We start from the raw sequence: 20,058 nt of genomic DNA, 5'->3' as shown, positions 1-20,058 counted from the left end.
TCAGCAAGGACTAAAGTCTCTGCTGATTTTTCGGGCAATTTTCCATGATTTTGGGGTACGAAAACAACAAAGCCTACAGTCTTTGCTAATTTTTCGAGCATTTCCTGATCGTTTTCAGGTGCGGAAACACCAAAGACTATAGTCTTTGCTGATTTTTCGGGCAATTTCCTCTGATTTTAAAGTACAAAAACTCCAAAGACTATAGTCTTTACTGATTTCTCGGGCATTTTCTAATGGTTTTTAGGTTTAAAGACACCGAAAACTATAGTCTTTGCTAATTTTTCGGGCGATTCGAGATGGTTTTTGGGCGAGAGAACATCAAAGACAATAGTCTTTGCTAATTTTTCGAACCATTTCTGATGGTTTTCAGGTGCAGAAACACCAAAGAATATCGTCCTCGGTGATTTCTCGGGCAATTCCTGATGGTTTTCAGGTGCAAGAACATCAAAAACTATAGTCTTTGCTAATTTTTCGGGCAATTCCTGATATTTTTCAGGTGGGGAAACACCAAAGACTATAGTCTTTGCTCATTTTTCGGGCTATTCCTGATATTTTTCAGGTGCGGAAACACCAAGGAATATCGCCCTCAGTGAATTGTCGGGCAATTCCTGATGGTTTTCAGGTGCAAAAACATCAAAAACTGTAGTCTTTGCTGACTTTTCGGGCAATTTTCCATGATTTTGGGGTACGGAAACACCAAAGACTAAAGTCTCTGCTAATTTTTCGGTCAGTTCCTGATGGTTTTCAGGTGCGGAAACACCAAAGACTATAGTCCTCGGTGATTTCTCGGGCAATTCTTGATGGTTTTCAGGTGCGAAAACACCGAGGACTATAGTCTCTGCTGAATTTTTGGTGTTTTCAGCGTCGAAAAATGTACCAAGACTATAGTCTTTTGTGTTTTTGGCGTCGAAAAATGTACAAAGACTATAGTCTTTGGTGTTTTCAGCGTCGAAAAATGTACCAAGACTATGGTCTTTGGTGTTCTCAGCGTCGAAAAATGTGCAAAGACTATAGACTTAGGTGTTTTTGGCGTCGAAAAATGTACACAGACTATAGTCTTTGGTGTTTTCTGCGTCGAAAAATGTACGAAGCTTATAGTCTTTGGTGTTTTTAGCGTCGAAAAATGTACAAAGACAGTCTTTGGTGTTTTTGGCGTCCAAAAATGTACAAAGACTATAGTTTTTGGTGTTTTGAGCGTCCAAAGATGTACAAACACTATAGTCTTTGGTGTTTTTAGCATCGAACAATGTGCAAAGACTAAAGTCTTTGGTGTTTTCAGCGTCCAAAAATGTACAAACACTATAGTCTTTGGTGTTTTTAGCATCGAACAATGTGCAAAGACTATAGTCTTTGGTGTTTTCAGCGTCCAAAAATGTACAAAGACAGTCTTTGGTGTTTTCAGCGTCAAAAAATGTACGAAGCTTATAGTCTTTGGTGTTTTTAGCGTCGAAAAATGTACAAAGACAGTCTTTGGTGTTTTCAGCGTCGAAAAATGTGCAACGAGTATAGTCTTCGGTGTTTTTAGCGTCGAAAAATGTGCAAAGACTATGGTCTTTGGTGTTTTTAGCGTCCAAAAATGTACAAAGACAGTCTTTGGTGTTTTCAGCGTCGAAAAATGCGCAAAGACTATAGTCTTTGGTGTTTTCTGCGTCGAAAAATGTACAAAGCTCATAGTCTTTGGTGTTTTTAGCGTCGAAAAATGTACAAAGACAGTCTTTGGTGTTCTTAGCGTCCAAAAATGTACAAAGACTATAGTCTTTGGTATTTTGAGCGTCTAAAAATGTACGAATACTATAGTCTTTGGTGTTTTTAGCATCGAACAATGTGCAAAAACTATAGTCTTTGGTGTTTTCAGCGTCGAAAAATGTGCAACGACAGTCTTTGGTGTTTTCAGCGTCAAAAAATGTACGAAGCTTATAGTCTTTGGTGTTTTTAGCGTCGAAAAATGTACAAAAACAGTCTTTGGTGTTTTTGGCGTCCAAAAATGTACAAAGACTATAGTTTTTGGTGTTTTGAGCGTCCAAAGATGTACAAACACTATAGTCTTTGGTGTTTTTAGCATCGAACAATGTGCAAAGACTAAAGTCTTTGGTGTTTTCAGCGTCCAAAAATGTACAAACACTATAGTCTTTGGTGTTTTTAGCATCGAACAATGTGCAAAGACTATAGTCTTTGGTGTTTTCAGCGTCCAAAAATGTACAAAGACAGTCTTTGGTGTTTTCAGCGTCAAAAAATGTACGAAGCTTATAGTCTTTGGTGTTTTTAGCGTCGAAAAATGTACAAAGACAGTCTTTGGTGTTTTCAGCGTCGAAAAATGTGCAACGAGTATAGTCTTCGGTGTTTTTAGCGTCGAAAAATGTGCAAAGACTATGGTCTTTGGTGTTTTGAGCGTCCAAAAATGTACAAAGACAGTCTTTGGTGTTTTCAGCGTCGAAAAATGCGCAAAGACTATAGTCTTTGGTGTTTTTTGCGTCGAAAAATGTACAAAGCTCATAGTCTTTGGTGTTCTTAGCGTCCAAAAATGTACAAAGACTATAGTCTTTGGTATTTTGAGCGTCTAAAAATGTACGAATACTATAGTCTTTGGTGTTTTTAGCATCGAACAATGTGCAAAGACTATAGTCTTTGGTGTTTTCAGCGTCGAAAAATGTGCAACGACAGTCTTTGGTGTTTTCAGCGTCAAAAAATGTACGAAGCTTATAGTCTTTGGTGTTTTTGGCGTCGAAAAATGTACAAAGACAGTCTTTGGTGTTTTCAGCGTCGAAAAATGTGCAACGAGTATAGTCTTCGGTGTTTTTAGCGTCGAAAAATGTGCAAAGACTATGGTCTTTGGTGTTTTTAGCGTCCAAAAATGTACAAAGACAGTCTTTGGTGTTTTTAGCGTCGAAAAATGTACAAAGACTATGGTCTTTGGCGTTTTTTGGTCCGAAAAATGTGCAAAGACTATAGTCTTTGGTGTTTTTAGCGTCCAAAAATGTACAAAGACAGTCTTTGGTGTTTTCAGCGTCGAAAAATGCGCAAAGACTATAGTCTTTGGTGTTCTTAGCGTCGAAAAATGTGCAAAGACTATAGTCTTTGGTGTTTTTTGGTCCGGAAAATGTGCAAAGACTATAGTCTTTGGTGTTTTCCGAAGCGAAAAATGTGCAAAGACTATAGTCTTTGGTGTTTTCAGCGTCGAGAATTGTACCAAGACTATGGTCCTTGGTGTTTTCATCGTCAAAAAATAGGCAAAGACTATAGTCTTTGGTGTTTTTGGCGTCGAAAAATGTCGAAGACTATAGTCTTTGGTGTTTTTAGCGTCGAAAAATGTCGAAGACTATAGTCTTTGGTGTTCTTAGCGTCGAAAAATGTGCAAAGACTATAGTCTTTGGTGTTTTTTGGTCCGGAAAATGTGCAAAGACTATAGTCTTTGGTGTTTTCCAAAGCGAAAAATGTGCAGAGACTATAGTATTTGGTGTTTTCAGCGTCGAGAAATGTACCAAGACTATGGTCCTTGGTGTTTTCAGCGTCAAAAAATGTGCAAAGACTATAGTCTTTGGTGTTTTTGGCGTCGAAAAATGTCGAAGACTATAGTCTTTGGTGTTTTTAGCGTCGAAAAATGTACAAAGACTATAGTCTTTGGTGTTTTTAGCGTCGAAAAATGTACAAAGACTATAGTCTTTGGTGTTTTCAGCGTCGAAAAATGTACCAAGACTATGGTCTTTGGTGTTTTCAGCGTCAAAAAATGTGCGAAGACTATATTCTTTGATGTTTTTAGCGTCGAAAAATGTGCAAAGACTATAGTCTTCGGTGTTTTAGCGTCGAAAAATGTGCAAAGACTATAGTCTTTGGTGTTTTTAGCGTCGAAAAATGTACAAAGACTCTAGTTTCTGGTGTTTTCAGCGTCGAAAAATGTACAAGGACTATAGTCTTTGGTGTTTTTAGCGTCGAAAAATGTACAAAGACTATAGTCTTTGGTGTTTTCAGCCTGGAAAAATGTACAAAGACTATAGTCTTTGGTTTTTTTAGCGTCGAAAAATGTACAAAGACAGTCTTTGGTGTTTTCAGCGTCGGAAAATGTACAAAGACTATGGTCTTTGGCGTTTTTTGGTCCGAAAAATGTGCAAAGACTATAGTCTTGGGTGTTTTAGCGTCGAAAAATGTGCAAAGACTCTAGTTTCTGGTGTTTTCAGCGTCGAAAAATGTACAAGGACTATAGTCTTTGGTGTTTTTAGCGTCGAAAAATGTACAAAGACTATAGTCTTTGGTGTTTTCAGCCTCGAAAAATGTACAAAGACTATAGTCCTCGGTTTTTTTAGCGTCGAGAAATGTACAAACACAGTCTTTGGTGTTTTTAGCGTCGAAAAATGTACAAAGACTATGGTCTTTGGCGTTTTTTGGTCCGAAAAATGTGCAAAGACTATAGTCTTCGGTGTTTTAGCGTCGAAAAATGTGCAAAGACTATAGTCTTTGGTGTTTTCAGCGTCGAAAAATGTACAAAGACTCTAGTTTCTGGTGTTTTCAGCGTCGAAAAATGTACAAGGACTATAGTCTTTGGTGTTTTTAGCGTCGAAAAATGTACAAAGACTACAGTCTTTGGTGTTTTCAGTGTCGGAGAATGTACGAAGCTTATAGTCTTCGGTTTTTTCAGCGTCGAAAAATGTACAAAGACAGTCTTTGGTGTTTTCAGCGTCGAAAAATGCGCAAAGACTATAGTTTTCGGTGTTTTTAGCGTCGAAAAATGTGCAAACACCATAGTCTTTGGTGTTTTTAGCCTCGAAAAATGTACAAAGACTATAGTCTTTGGTGTTTTCAGCGTCGAAAAATGTCGAAGACTATAGTCTTTGGTGTTTTTAGCGTCCAAAAATGTGCAAAGACTATAGTCTTTGGTGTTTTGAGCGTCCAAAAATGTACAAACACTACAGTCTCTGGTGTTTTGAGCATCGAACAATGTGCAAAGACTATAATCTTCGGTGTTTCCAGCGTCCAAAAATGTACAAAGACAGTCTTTAGTGTTTTTAGCGTCGAAAAATTTGCAAAGACTATAGTCTCTGGTGTTTTTCAAAGCGAAAAATGTACAAAGACTATAGTCTTTGGTGTTTTCAGCGTCGAAAAATGTGCAAAGACTATAGTCTTTGGTGTTTTTAGCGTCCAAAAATGTACAAACACTATAGTCTTCGGTGTTTTTAGCATCGAACAATGTGCAAAGACTATAGTCTCTGATGTTTTTAGCGTCCAAAAATGTACAAAGACAGTCTTTGGTGTTTTCAGCGTCGAAAAATGCGCAAAGACTATAGTCTTTGGTGTTTTCTGCGTCGAAAAATGTACGAAGCTCATAGTCTTCGGTGTTTTTAGCGTCGAAAGATGTACAAAGACAGTCTTTGGTGTTTTTAGCGTCCAAAAATGTACAAACACTATAGTCTTTGGTGTTTTCAGCGTCGAACAATGTACCAAAACTATGGTCTTTGGCGTTTTTTGGTCCGAAAAATGTGCAAAGACTATAGTATTTGGTGTTTTCAGCGTCGAGAAATGTACCAAGACTATGGTCCTTGGTGTTTTCAGCGTCAAAAAACGTGCAAAGACTATAGTCTTTGGTGTTTTTAGCGTCGAAAAATGTACAAAGACTATAGTCTTTGGTGTTTTCAGCGTCGAAAAATGTACCAAGACTATGGTCTTTGGTGTTTTCAGCGTCAAAAAATGTGCGAAGACTATATTCTTTGATGTTTTTAGCGTCGAAAAATGTGCAAAGACTATAGTCTTCGGTGTTTTAGCGTCGAAAAATGTGCAAAGACTATAGTCTTTGGTGTTTTTAGCGTCGAAAAATGTACAAAGACTCTGGTTTCTGGTGTTTTCAGCGTCGAAAAATGTACAAGGACTATAGTCTTTGGTGTTTTTAGCGTCGAAAAATGTACAAAGACTATAGTCTTTGGTGTTTTCAGCCTCGAAAAATGTACAAAGACTATAGTCTTTGGTTTTTTTAGCGTCGAAAAATGTACAAAGACAGTCTTTGGTGTTTTCAGCGTCGGAAAATGTACAAAGACTATGGTCTTTGGCGTTTTTTGGTCCGAAAAATGTGCAAAGACTATAGTCTTGGGTGTTTTAGCGTCGAAAAATGTGCAAAGACTCTAGTTTCTGGTGTTTTCAGCGTCGAAAAATGTACAAGGACTATAGTCTTTGGTGTTTTTAGCGTCGAAAAATGTACGAAGACTATAGTCTTTGGTGTTTTCAGCCTCGAAAAATGTACAAAGACTATAGTCCTCGGTTTTTTTAGCGTCGAGAAATGTACAAACACAGTCTTTGGTGTTTTTAGCGTCGAAAAATGTACAAAGACTATGGTCTTTGGTGTTTTTAGCGTCCAAAAATGTGCAAAGACTATAGTCTTTGGTGTTTTGAGCGTCCAAAAATGTACAAACACTATAGTCTCTGGTGTTTTGAGCATCGAACAATGTGCAAAGACTATAATATTCGGTGTTTCCAGCGTCCAAAAATGTACAAAGACAGTCTTTAGTGTTTTTAGCGTCGAAAAATTTGCAAAGACTATAGTCTCTGGTGTTTTTCAAAGCGAAAAATGTACAAAGACTATAGTCTTTGGTGTTTTCAGCGTCGAAAAATGTGCAAAGACTATAGTCTTTGGTGTTTTTAGCGTCCAAAAATGTACAAACACTATAGTCTTCGGTGTTTTTAGCATCGAACAATGTGCAAAGACTATAGTCTCTGATGTTTTTAGCGTCCAAAAATGTACAAAGACAGTCTTTGGTGTTTTCAGCGTCGAAAAATGCGCAAAGACTATAGTCTTTGGTGTTTTCTGCGTCGAAAAATGTACGAAGCTCAAAGTCTTCGGTGTTTTTAGCGTCGAAAGATGTACAAAGACAGTCTTTGGTGTTTTTAGCGTCCAAAAATGTACAAACACTATAGTCTTTGGTGTTTTCAGCGTCGAACAATGTACCATAACTATGGTCTTTGGCGTTTTTTGGTCCGAAAAATGTGCAAAGACTATAGTATTTGGTGTTTTCAGCGTCGAGAAATGTACCAAGACTATGGTCCTTGGTGTTTTCAGCGTCAAAAAATGTGCAAAGACTATAGTCTTTGGTGTTTTTGGCGTCGAAAAATGTCGAAGACTATAGTCTTTGGTGTTTTTAGCGTCGAAAAATGTACAAAGACTATAGTCTTTGGTGTTTTTAGCGTCGAAAAATGTACAAAGACTATAGTCTTTGGTGTTTTCAGCGTCGAAAAATGTACCAAGACTATGGTCTTTGGTGTTTTCAGCGTCAAAAAATGTGCGAAGACTATATTCTTTGATGTTTTTAGCGTCGAAAAATGTGCAAAGACTATAGTCTTCGGTGTTTTAGCGTCGAAAAATGTGCAAAGACTATAGTCTTTGGTGTTTTTAGCGTCGAAAAATGTACAAAGACTCTAGTTTCTGGTGTTTTCAGCGTCGAAAAATGTACAAGGACTATAGTCTTTGGTGTTTTTAGCGTCGAAAAATGTACAAAGACTATAGTCTTTGGTGTTTTCAGCCTCGAAAAATGTACAAAGACTATAGTCTTTGGTTTTTTTAGCGTCGAAAAATGTACAAAGACAGTCTTTGGTGTTTTCAGCGTCGGAAAATGTACAAAGACTATGGTCTTTGGCGTTTTTTGGTCCGAAAAATGTGCAAAGACTATAGTCTTGGGTGTTTTAGCGTCGAAAAATGTGCAAAGACTCTAGTTTCTGGTGTTTTCAGCGTCGAAAAATGTACAAGGACTATAGTCTTTGGTGTTTTTAGCGTCGAAAAATGTACAAAGACTATAGTCTTTGGTGTTTTCAGCCTCGAAAAATGTACAAAGACTATAGTCCTCGGTTTTTTTAGCGTCGAGAAATGTACAAACACAGTCTTTGGTGTTTTTAGCGTCGAAAAATGTACAAAGACTATGGTCTTTGGTGTTTTCAGCGTCGAAAAATGTACAAAGACTCTAGTTTCTGGTGTTTTCAGCGTCGAAAAATGTACAAGGACTATGGTCTTTGGTGTTTTTTGGTCCGGAAAATGTGCAAAGACTATAGTCTTTGGTGTTTTCCAAAGCGAAAAATGTGCAAAGACTATAGTCTTCGGTGTTTTCAGCGTCGAAAAATGTCGAAGACTATAGTCTTTGGTGTTCTTAGCGTCGAAAAATGTGCAAAGACTATAGTCTTTGGTGTTTTTTGGTCCGGAAAATGTGCAAAGACCATAGTCTTTGGTGTTTTCCGAAGCGAAAAATGTGCAAAGACTATAGTCTTTGGTGTTTTCAGCGTCGAGAAATGTACCAAGACTATGGTCCTTGGTGTTTTCATCGTCAAAAAATAGGCAAAGACTATAGTCTTTGGTGTTTTTGGCGTCGAAAAATGTCGAAGACTATAGTCTTTGGTGTTTTTAGCGTCGAAAAATGTCGAAGACTATAGTCTTTGGTGTTTTTAGCGTCGAAAAATGTACAAAGACTATAGTCTTTGGTGTTTTCAGCGTCGAAAAATGTACCAAGACTATGGTCTTTGGTGTTTTCAGCGTCAAAAAATGTGCGAAGACTATATTCTTTGATGTTTTTAGCGTCGAAAAATGTGCAAAGACTATAGTCTTCGGTGTTTTAGCGTCGAAAAATGTGCAAAGACTATAGTCTTTGGTGTTTTTAGCGTCGAAAAATGTACAAAGTCTCTAGTTTCTGGTGTTTTAAGCGTCGAAAAATGTACAAGGACTATAGTCTTTGGTGTTTTTAGCGTCGAAAAATGTACAAAGACTATAGTCTTTGGTGTTTTCAGCCTCGAAAAATGTACAAAGACTATAGTCTTTGGTTTTTTTAGCGTCGAAAAATGTACAAAGACAGTCTTTGGTGTTTTCAGCGTCGGAAAATGTACAAAGACTATGGTCTTTGGCGTTTTTTGGTCCGAAAAATGTGCAAAGACTATAGTCTTGGGTGTTTTAGCGTCGAAAAATGTGCAAAGACTCTAGTTTCTGGTGTTTTCAGCGTCGAAAAATGTACAAGGACTATAGTCTTTGGTGTTTTTAGCGTCGAAAAATGTACAAAGACTATAGTCTCTGGTGTTTTCAGCCTCGAAAAATGTACAAAGACTATAGTCCTCGGTTTTTTTAGCGTCGAGAAATGTACAAACACAGTCTTTGGTGTTTTTAGCGTCGAAAAATGTACAAAGACTATGGTCTTTGGCGTTTTTTGGTCCGAAAAATGTGCAAAGACTATAGTCTTCGGTGTTTTAGCGTCGAAAAATGTGCAAAGACTATAGTCTTTGGTGTTTTCAGCGTCGAAAAATGTACAAAGACTCTAGTTTCTGGTGTTTTCAGCGTCGAAAAATGTACAAGGACTATAGTCTTTGGTGTTTTTAGCGTCGAAAAATGTACAAAGACTATAGTCTTTGGTGTTTTCAGCGTCGAAAAATGTCGAAGACTATAGTCTTTGGTGTTCTTAGCGTTGAAAAATGTGCAAAGACTATAGTTTTTGGTGTTTTTTGGTCCGGAAAATGTGCAAAGACTATAGTCTTTGGTGTTTTCCAAAGCGAAAAATGTGCAAAGACTATAGTCTTTGGTGTTTTCAGCGTCGAAAAATGTGCAAAGACTATAGTCTTTGGTGTTTTTTGGTCCGAAAAATGTGCAACGACTATAGTCTTCGGTGTTTTTAGCGTCCAAATATGTACAAAGACAGTCTTCGGTGTTTTTAGCGTCGAAAAATGTACAAAGACTATGGTCTTTGGCGTTTTTTGGTCCGAAAAATGTGCAAAGACTATAGTCTTTGGTGTTTTTAGCGTCCAAAAATGTACAAACACTATAGTCTTCGGTGTTTTTAGCATCGAACAATGTGCAAAGACTATAGTCTCTGATGTTTTTAGCGTCCAAAAATGTACAAAGACAGTCTTTGGTGTTTTCAGCGTCGAAAAATGCGCAAAGACTATAGTCTTTGGTGTTTTCTGCGTCGAAAAATGTACGAAGCTCATAGTCTTCGGTGTTTTTAGCGTCGAAAGATGTACAAAGACAGTCTTTGGTGTTTTTAGCGTCCAAAAATGTACAAACACTATAGTCTCTGGTGTTTTGAGCATCGAACAATGTGCAAAGACTATAATCTTTGGTGTTTCCAGCGTCTAAAAATGTACAAAGACAGTCTTTGGTGTTTTCAGCGTCGAAAAATGCGCGAAGACTATAGTCTTTGGTGTTTTCAGCGTTGAAAAATGTACGAAGCTTATAGTCTTCAGTGTTTTTAGCGTCGAAAAATGTGCAAAGACTTTAGTCTTTGGCGTTTTTCAAAGCGAAAAATGTACAAAGACTATAGTCTTTGGTGTTTTCAGCGTCGAAAAATGTCGAAGACTATAGTCTTTGGTGTTCTTAGCGTCGAAAAATGTGCAAAGACTATAGTCTTTGGTGTTTTTTGGTCCGGAAAATGTGCAAAGACTATAGTCTTTGGTGTTTTCCAAAGCGAAAAATGTGCAAAGACCATAGTCTTTGGTGTTTTCAGCGTCGAGAAATGTACCAAGACTATGGTTCTGGTGTTTTCAGCGTCAAAAAATGTGCAAAGACTATAGTCTTTGGTGTTTTTGGCGACGAAAAATTTCGAAGATTATAGTCTTTGGTGTTCTTAGCGTCGAAAAATGTGCAAAGACTATAGTCTTTGGTGTTTTTTGGTCCGAAAAATGTGCAACGACTATAGTCTTCGGTGTTTTTAGCGTCCAAATATGTACAAAGACAGTCTTCGGTGTTTTTAGCGTCGAAAAATGTACAAAGACTATGGTCTTTGGCGTTTTTTGGTCCGAAAAATGTGCAAAGACTATAGTCTTTGGTGTTTTTAGCGTCCAAAAATGTACAAAGACTATGGTCTTTGGCGTTTTTTGGTCCGAAAAATGTGCAAAGACTATAGTCTTTGGTGTTTTTAGCGTCCAAAAATGTACAAACACTATAGTCTTCGGTGTTTTTAGCATCGAACAATGTGCAAAGACTATAGTCTCTGATGTTTTTAGCGTCCAAAAATGTACAAAGACAGTCTTTGGTGTTTTCAGCGTCGAAAAATGCGCAAAGACTATAGTCTTTGGTGTTTTCTGCGTCGAAAAATGTACGAAGCTCATAGTCTTCGGTGTTTTTAGCGTCGAAAGATGTACAAAGACAGTCTTTGGTGTTTTTAGCGTCCAAAAATGTACAAACACTATAGTCTCTGGTGTTTTGAGCATCGAACAATGTGCAAAGACTATAATCTTTGGTGTTTCCAGCGTCTAAAAATGTACAAAGACAGTCTTTGGTGTTTTCAGCGTTGAAAAATGTACGAAGCTTATAGTCTTCAGTGTTTTTAGCGTCGAAAAATGTGCAAAGACTTTAGTCTTTGGCGTTTTTCAAAGCGAAAAATGTACAAAGACTATAGTCTTTGGTGTTTTCAGCGTCGAAAAATGTCGAAGACTATAGTCTTTGGTGTTCTTAGCGTCGAAAAATGTGCAAAGACTATAGTCTTTGGTGTTTTTTGGTCCGAAAAATGTGCAACGACTATAGTCTTCGGTGTTTTTAGCGTCCAAATATGTACAAAGACAGTCTTCGGTGTTTTTAGCGTCGAAAAATGTACAAAGACTATGGTCTTTGGCGTTTTTTGGTCCGAAAAATGTGCAAAGACTATAGTCTTTGGTGTTTTTAGCGTCCAAAAATGTACAAACACTATAGTCTTCGGTGTTTTTAGCATCGAACAATGTGCAAAGACTATAGTCTCTGATGTTTTTAGCGTCCAAAAATGTACAAAGACAGTCTTTGGTGTTTTCAGCGTCGAAAAATGCGCAATGACTATAGTCTTTGGTGTTTTCTGCGTCGAAAAATGTACGAAGCTCATAGTCTTCGGTGTTTTTAGCGTCGAAAGATGTACAAAGACAGTCTTTGGTGTTTTTAGCGTCCAAAAATGTACAAACACTATAGTCTCTGGTGTTTTGAGCATCGAACAATGTGCAAAGACTATAATCTTTGGTGTTTCCAGCGTCTAAAAATGTACAAAGACAGTCTTTGGTGTTTTCAGCGTCGAAAAATGCGCGAAGACTATAGTCTTTGGTGTTTTCAGCGTTGAAAAATGTACGAAGCTTATAGTCTTCAGTGTTTTTAGCGTCGAAAAATGTGCAAAGACTTTAGTCTTTGGCGTTTTTCAAAGCGAAAAATGTACAAAGACTATAGTCTTTGGTGTTTTCAGCGTCGAAAAATGTCGAAGACTATAGTCTTTGGTGTTCTTAGCGTCGAAAAATGTGCAAAGACTATAGTCTTTGGTGTTTTTTGGTCCGGAAAATGTGCAAAGACTATAGTCTTTGGTGTTTTCCAAAGCGAAAAATGTGCAAAGACCATAGTCTTTGGTGTTTTCAGCGTCGAGAAATGTACCAAGACTATGGTCCTTGGTGTTTTCAGCGTCAAAAAATGTGCAAAGACTATAGTCTTTGGTGTTTTTGGCGACGAAAAATTTCGAAGACTATAGTCTTTGGTGTTCTTAGCGTCGAAAAATGTGCAAAGACTATAGTCTTTGGTGTTTTTTGGTCCGAAAAATGTGCAAAGACTATAGTCTTTGGTGTTTTTCAAAGCGAAAAATGTGCAAAGACTATAGTCTTCGGTGTTTTAGCGTCGAAAAACTTACAAAGACTATAGTCTTTGGTGTTCTCAGCGTCAAAAAATGTACAAAGACTATAGTCTTCGGCGTTTTTAGCGTCGAAAAATGTGCAAAGACTATAGTCTTTGGTGTTTTTAGCGTCGAAAAATGTGCAAAGACTATAGTCTTTGGTGTTTTTTCGTTTGAAAAATGTGCAAAGACTATAGTCTTTGGTGTTTTCCAAAGCGACAAATGTGCATAGACTATAGTCTTCGGTGTTTTGAGCGTCCAAAAATGTACAAAGACTATAGTCTTTGGTGTTTTTAGCATCGAAAATTGTGCAAAGACTATAGTCTTTGGTGTTTTTTGGTCCGAAAAATGTGCAAAGACTATAGTCTCTGGTGTTTTTTGGATCGAATAATGTGCAAAGACTATAGTCTTCGGTTTTTTCTAGACTGAATCCCCAAAGAATCGTTCCAAAAATTAGCCAAGACTCTGAAAAGTGAAAGTTTTATGTGTCAAAAGTTTGCAGAAAATTCCGAGTAATTTCGAAACAGTCAATTGCGAACGTGCAGTTTGGTTTTCGATTATTGCAGCGTCTCGTACTCATCAGATTCGCCTTTTCCGAATTAATTGGCCGCATTAGCCGAAGCGACGTCGTCATCAGGAGCGACATCGATGGTAGTGCGTACATGCTTTGAGAAGAGACAGAAGAAGCTAGCGTGCAGAGAGAGACATATATTTGGGTGAGGATTAGCAATGGATTAGTACGCAGTTACTACAGCGCCATATATTTGGTTGACAATTCTTTCAGAGTCCAGTTTCGATTTAGCAGTGACTCGGGAAGGATTGTTTCGTTCGATCTACATATTCTTAAAAAGTGCTTGACAATTGGTAGTTAGTGAAAGTTTGTCATCATTGGAAATTTTGTGAATTCCGTAATTTGGAGGATTTTTCATCAGCACTGGTGAGCATAATGTTTTTACCGTGACCATCGTATGTTCGGGCTTCCGATCGGTCAGCAATTCGTTTCAAAAAATTTGAGCTGGTGGTAATGCGACATGAATGTGGAATTTTCATAGATTTTTAGTCACGAATTACCTCGATGATTGAGATCTTTGCGCAAAAACGGAAAACTCCGATTATTCACAATTTTATTTCCCGTATTTGAGATTGGGGGAGTATGAGGGTCATGATTTTGCGCTGTGAAAATATTTTTTATCGTTTGAATTCTAAACAACTATACCTAGTTCGTTTCACATTATTATCTTCTTATAGTATTAGTATTTCTTTTCAAATTCATCTGTTCTTTTATTCATTCAATCATTCATCTGGATAGTTATATTGTTATTCTTTCATTGAAATCTATGATTGAATCATAAATTCATATCTCATGCCTATCTACTCCCAATGTCAAGCAATCGTCGCGTCTATGATTGCAGACTGTCTTAGTAATCAATCAATTAATTATTGTTAGTAGTATTCCGAACGGTTACTTGATTAATTAGTATTTCGAAAGCCTCTTCTACTATTCAATCGATTGAATCAATAAATGAATGCATGAAATTAGTAATTAAATTGATGATTCGGTATGATTTCGATGCTTTTAAATTGATGTGTCCACTCATTCATTCATTCAGTTAGTCATATAGCCATTAATGATAGGATTGTAGACTTTCTGAGTAATCAAACAAATAATCCATAACAATATTATTCTCAACAGTTGAATAATTCATTAGTATTTCGGGAGCATTTTTCATTTATTTATTCGTCAATTTTTGAAATTATATATCAATCGCCCAAAACAATCATTCTTTTCAATTTATGTTCATTTATTCATTCATTTATTGATTCAGTTATTCATCTTTTTCTCTATTCATTGAGTTACAAATTTATACATGATTTCTGTATAATTACGTGTGAAGCAATCGTCGCGTTTTTAATTGCAGACTGTCTTGGTAATCAATCAATCAATTATTGTTAGTAGTATTTCGAACGGTTACTTGATTAATTAGTATTTCGGAAACCTTTTTTACTATTCAATAGATTGAATAAATAAATGAATAAATAGAATCATTAATTAAATTGATGATTCGGTATGATTTCGATGCTTCTCAATTCATGTGTTCCTTTATTCGTTCATTTATTCATTAAGTTATTCATCCTTCCATTGGAAACATCTGATCGGAGGCGTGTAATTTGGTGAATGGTCATCAGAGTACATGTTTGTTGCAGGTATTTCGTCTTGGATTTGACGGCAGTTCGGCTTCGGCGACAGAAGCGGTGACATCGGGAGCGACATCAGTAGCAAAGCGGGTTCCTCAGAGCGACGATGGAAAGAGAGAGAACGGTGAGGAGAACTTCACATAGAATTTAGTTGAATATGCAAACGTTCCTATACATATTTTGATCACTTGCTCTTGACTATTCATACTAAAAACAGTCGTTAGAAATATACTAGCCCGGTATTCTGAACAGTCCTTTAAAATTCTGAGAGATGACTTTTCAATTGAATTACGCGTTTCATTCTGTTTTCCGGAATTCGGAGATAACCAATTGATCTATCTGACCGATACAAATTAGATATAGCCATTATTTTCAATCAGCTTTCTATACAAAATTTTTCTGATTTTTTGGGCCGTTCATGAAATAGTTTTCAAATCGCTCGAGCGTCGGTTTTCCATTGTAGTTTGATTACGTTATTACGAGCTTCGCTGAAGGATGTATTGCAAATGCACTCAATGCAGCTCCAGGAACAATTCGTAGGGATGATTTTACAATGATTCACTCAATTTCTTTTCTCAATGAGATACGAAATGATTTATTGATCTTTTTCGTGGATACAAAAATAATACAAATACAAGTGATTGTTATATCGTGACTTGAATTGTACATGTGATATTTTTTTTCTTCTTTCTGGTAGATGACCATTGCGTGACGGAACCAAATCAGGACATCAACGAGTCTCTCCAAAGATCGACGCCTCTCCATCCTGATGATGATCAGATGATGGATCTGCAACACATGAGACGTACAACACCTTCCTTTTTCGGAGGTATGTTTCATTCATTTATCCCTTTCGAGAGTCCCTAGTATATTCCAACATTCAGAGTCTGCGTATATGAATTGCACCCCCTTGGAAAAAATGTTCAAAATCCTCCTCATAAAATCAGATCACCCAGCATTACCCAATAGACTCGGTAGATGCATACACCCCCCACAATAAAATTCATCAGACACGCCAATAAGGCAAGACAATAATTTATTATCATATAACTCGGTACAATTTCTTTATAATTCAAACGTCTTATACTTATATGCTGATCATAAAATAAGTCATACATTAGGTAAGTTATGTAATCAGTTGACTAATTGTATATTTGTTATTTATGTTACAGGTCGCATATCTTCCAACGTCGGAGATGCTGTCTCCACAGTTATGACCCCCTGGACTTCCCCTGTTCATCAGGGGGAGTCCAGGGACCCGTCCCCTGGGACTGCGCGGCCTCCCACCGCCCCCGGGGTCCCAGGGGACCCAGTCCCCGAGGACTTGTCTCCGGGGATTCGGTATCCCCGCTGGAGGGGATGCCATATCCCGAGAGACATGTCCTCGGGACTGGTCTTCGGGGACGCAAGTTCCCCCAGGGACACGTCCCCGGAGATGCGGTATCCCCGCTGGAGGGGATGCCGTGTCTTTGGGGGCGTGGCCTTGGGGGAATAAGCGTCCTCGAAAATCCCGGGAAAAGGAGGTCCCAAGCGGTCACTCGTTTTCTTGATTTCTCTAGAGAAACGAAAAACAAAGTGTCCGCTAGGGACCTCCTTTTCCCGGGATTTTCGAGGACGCTTATTCCCCCAAGGCCACGCCCCCCAAGACACGGCATCCCCTCCAGCGGGGATACCGCATCTCCGGGGACGTGTCCCTGGGGGAACTTGCGTCCCCGAAGACCAGTCCCGAGGACATGTCCCTCGGGATATGGCATCCCCTCCAGCGGGGATACCGAATCCCCGGAGACAAGTCCTCGGGGACTGGGTCCCCTGGGACCCCGGGGGCGGTGGGAGGCCGCGCAGTCCCAGGGGACGGGTCCCTGGACTCCCCCTGATGAACAGGGGAAGTCCAGGGGGTCATAACTGCAGCGACAGCATCTCGGAGTACCTGAAATATACGAAAAGTGCATTAATAATGACGTAATATAAGTCTACATTATTACCCATATGATATTCTATGTCAAAATATTAGTTTAATGTTATATTATATTATCTGTTAATATATTACTGCCAATGTAATTTTACAATATATTACATTGAATATATTTTTATAATATACCCTAACTTATATCATACTGATACTTATTCCATACCTGCAAACGAATTGTGCGATGCCATGTAACGCCTGCCCTTCGTGGTTGGAAGTTGAATAAGTACTGCGATGGACTAGGCACCGTGATGACTGATTAAAAGTCTGAAAAAAATGTCATATAAGAAATAAAGTAAAATTGTAAACCTGAACCAAAGATTTATTAATAAATTTGTTCACGATATAACGGCGAAGATCATTTCTAAACCTTTGATAAATTCCCAAATCCTATGGATAGACAAATTATAGTGTTTGAACGCGAGGACCACTATTCCGCACTTGAGAACATCATGATGTAATGAGTACTAATACGAGAGTTCATTAACGTTTGATTAATTATACCTAATTGTTCGAAATTTCAACGACAAAGAATATTCTTAGTATAAAGTTACGGCGCCAACTTTCTCTATTCTGCATACGAGTGAATTTGGACACCAGATCCAGATCCCGAGATTGCAGTATATGAATTATCTTTCTCACCTCAAAAAAACGGTAAGCCTACCGTAACGGTAAACGGTAATGTGAAAAATCGAGGATCTCTCGATGGGATTTATTCCTAACTCAATTTAATCGACGTATTCGTATTCCTCGTGCAAAAATACACAAGAAAAGTCACCTGCAATTGATTTTAGAAATACTTCACATTTTGACCCAAAAAAACGGTAAGCCTATAGCCTTAGGATTTTCTCAAAATTTGAGACAAAATTCAATAATTTTTTTTTATGGAGTTTCTTATGCTATTCCTATGTATTTTGATCTCAGGAATCCAAATTTGAAAGTTAAAACGATCTATCTTTGAAATTAACCGAGTTATCGCCAGTTTATCGGACCAAAATGGGAAAAATCGAAGATATCTCGATGGGATTTATTCTTGACTCAATTTAATCGACGTATTCGTATTCCTTGTGCTAAAATACACGAGAAAAGTGTCCTGCATTTAATTTCAGAAATACTTTCCATTTTCACCCGAAAAAACGGTAAGCCTACAGCCTTAGTATTTTTTCAAAATTTCAGACGCTGTTCAATAATTTATTTCGAAGAGTTTGCTATACTTTTTTTTATGTATTTTGATCTCAGGAATCCAAATTTGCAAGTGAAAACGATCTATCTTCAAAATTCACAAAACAATGAATTTAGACATTGAAAAAGGCTTCCGAAATGCTAATGAATCAAGTAACTGTTCGAAATACGACTAGCAATAATTAATTGATTGATTACTAGAACAGTCTGCCATTATATACGCGACGATTGCTTTACATGTGATTATACGGAAATCATGTATAAATCCGTAACTCAATAAATAAAGAAAAGGATGAATAACTGAATGAATGAATCAATAAATAAATGAACACATAAATTGAGAAGCATCCAAATCGTGCCAAATGATTATTTTAATCAATTGATGAATTAATTATAAATTGATGATTAAAAAAATAAAAAATGCTCCCGAAATACTAATAAATTATTCAACTGTTGAAAATAATATTGTTATTAATTATTCGTTTGATTACTCAAACAGTCTACAATCATTAATGAATTAATGTATTAATTAACATTAATGGATATATGACTGAGTGAATGAATGAATGAGTGATCACATCAATTCAGAAGCATTGAAATCATACCGAATCATCAATTTAATCAATGATACCATTTATTTATTTATTTATTCAATCGATTCAATAGTAAGAAAGGCTTCCGAAATACTAATAATTCAAGTAACCGTTCGGAATACTACGAACAATTATTGATTGATTGATTACTAACACAGTCTGCCATTATAGACGCGACAATTGCTTTACATTGATTGTCAGAGTACATACGCATCAGGTATGAATTTATAATCCCATGAATGAATGAATAGATAACTAAGGAGATGAAATAATAAATTGATAAAAGAACAAATAAATTGAAAAGACAATACTGATATAAAAGGAATATAATAATATGTAACAAACTAGGTAAAGTTATTCAGAATTCGAACGATAAAAGAAATTTCTGCGGCGTAAAATCGTGACCTTCGTACTCCCCCAATCTAAAATACATCAGGGAATACGATTGTGAATAATCAAAGTTTTCCGTTTTTGCGCGAAGATCTCAATCTCTACTACCATCGAGTTAATTCGTTACTAAAAATCTATGAAAATTCCACATTCATGTCGCATTACCACCAGCTCAAATTTTTTGAAACGAATTGCTGACCGATCGGAAGCCCGAACATACGATGGTCACGGTAAAAACATTATGCTCACCAGTGCTGATGAAAAATCCTCCAAATTACGGAATTCACAAAATTTCCAATGATGACAAACTTTCACTAACTACCAATTGTCAAGCACTTTTTAAGAATATGTAGATCGAACGAAACAATCCTTCCCGAGTCACTGCTAAATCGAAACTGGACTCTGAAAGAATTGTCAACCAAATATATGGCGCTGTAGTAACTGCGTACTAATCCATTGCTAATCCTCACCCAAATATATGTCTCTCTCTGCACGCTAGCTTCTTCTGTCTCTTCTCAAAGCATGTACGCACTACCATCGATGTCGCTCCTGATGACGACGTCGCTTCGGCTAATGCGGCCAATTAATTCGGAAAAGGCGAATCTGATGAGTACGAGACGCTGCAATAATCGAAAACCAAACTGCACGTTCGCAATTGACTGTTTCGAAATTACTCGGAATTTTCTGCAACCTTTTTACACATGAAACTTTCACTTTTCAGAGTCTTGGCTAATTTTTGGGACGATTCTTTGGGAATTCAATCTAGAAAAAACCGAAGACTATAGTCTTTGCACATTTTTCGAAGCTAAAAACACCAAAGATATAGTCTTTGTACATTTTTCGACGCTGAAAACACCAAAGACTATAGTCTTTGCGCATTTGGCGACGCTAAAAACACCAAAAAATGTCTTCGTACATTTTTCGACGCTGAAAACACCTAAGACTATAGTCTTTGCGCATTTTTCGACGCTGAAAACACCAAAGACTGTCTTTGTACATTTTTGGACGCTGGAAACACCGAAGACTATAGTCTTTGTACATTTTTAGACGCTCAAAACACCAAAGACTATAGTCTTTGCACATTTTTCGACGCTGAAAACACCGAAAACTATATTCTTTGTTTATTTTTCGGCGCCAAAAACACCAAAGACAATAGTCTTCGACATTTTTCGACGCT

The 20,058-nt window shown here is 37.4% G+C and overlaps 1 long non-coding RNA gene across 2 annotated transcripts; it reads right to left on the bottom strand.

The window, feature by feature from the left end:
• Positions 1–16,530: 16,530 nt before the first annotated feature.
• Positions 16,531–19,518, bottom strand: LOC125501001. Of its 2 annotated transcripts, none has more exons than XR_007278458.1 (3): positions 19,131–19,345; positions 16,883–16,983; positions 16,531–16,677 (listed from the first exon to the last, which is right to left on the bottom strand). It is a non-coding gene; the product is annotated as an uncharacterized LOC125501001 (long non-coding RNA). The 2 variants fall into 2 exon arrangements; XR_007278459.1 differs by lacking the exon at positions 16,531–16,677 and adding an exon at positions 19,352–19,518 and having other exon boundaries at positions 16,779–16,983; positions 19,131–19,283.
• Positions 19,519–20,058: the final 540 nt, after the last annotated feature.

Source organism: Athalia rosae, chromosome 5, assembly GCF_917208135.1.
Source record: "Athalia rosae chromosome 5, iyAthRosa1.1, whole genome shotgun sequence".
In the NCBI taxonomy this organism is placed as follows: domain Eukaryota; kingdom Metazoa; phylum Arthropoda; class Insecta; order Hymenoptera; family Athaliidae; genus Athalia; species Athalia rosae.
The sequence above is the reverse complement of the archived record's forward strand: the minus strand, read 5'-3'. Positions and strand labels throughout refer to the sequence as shown.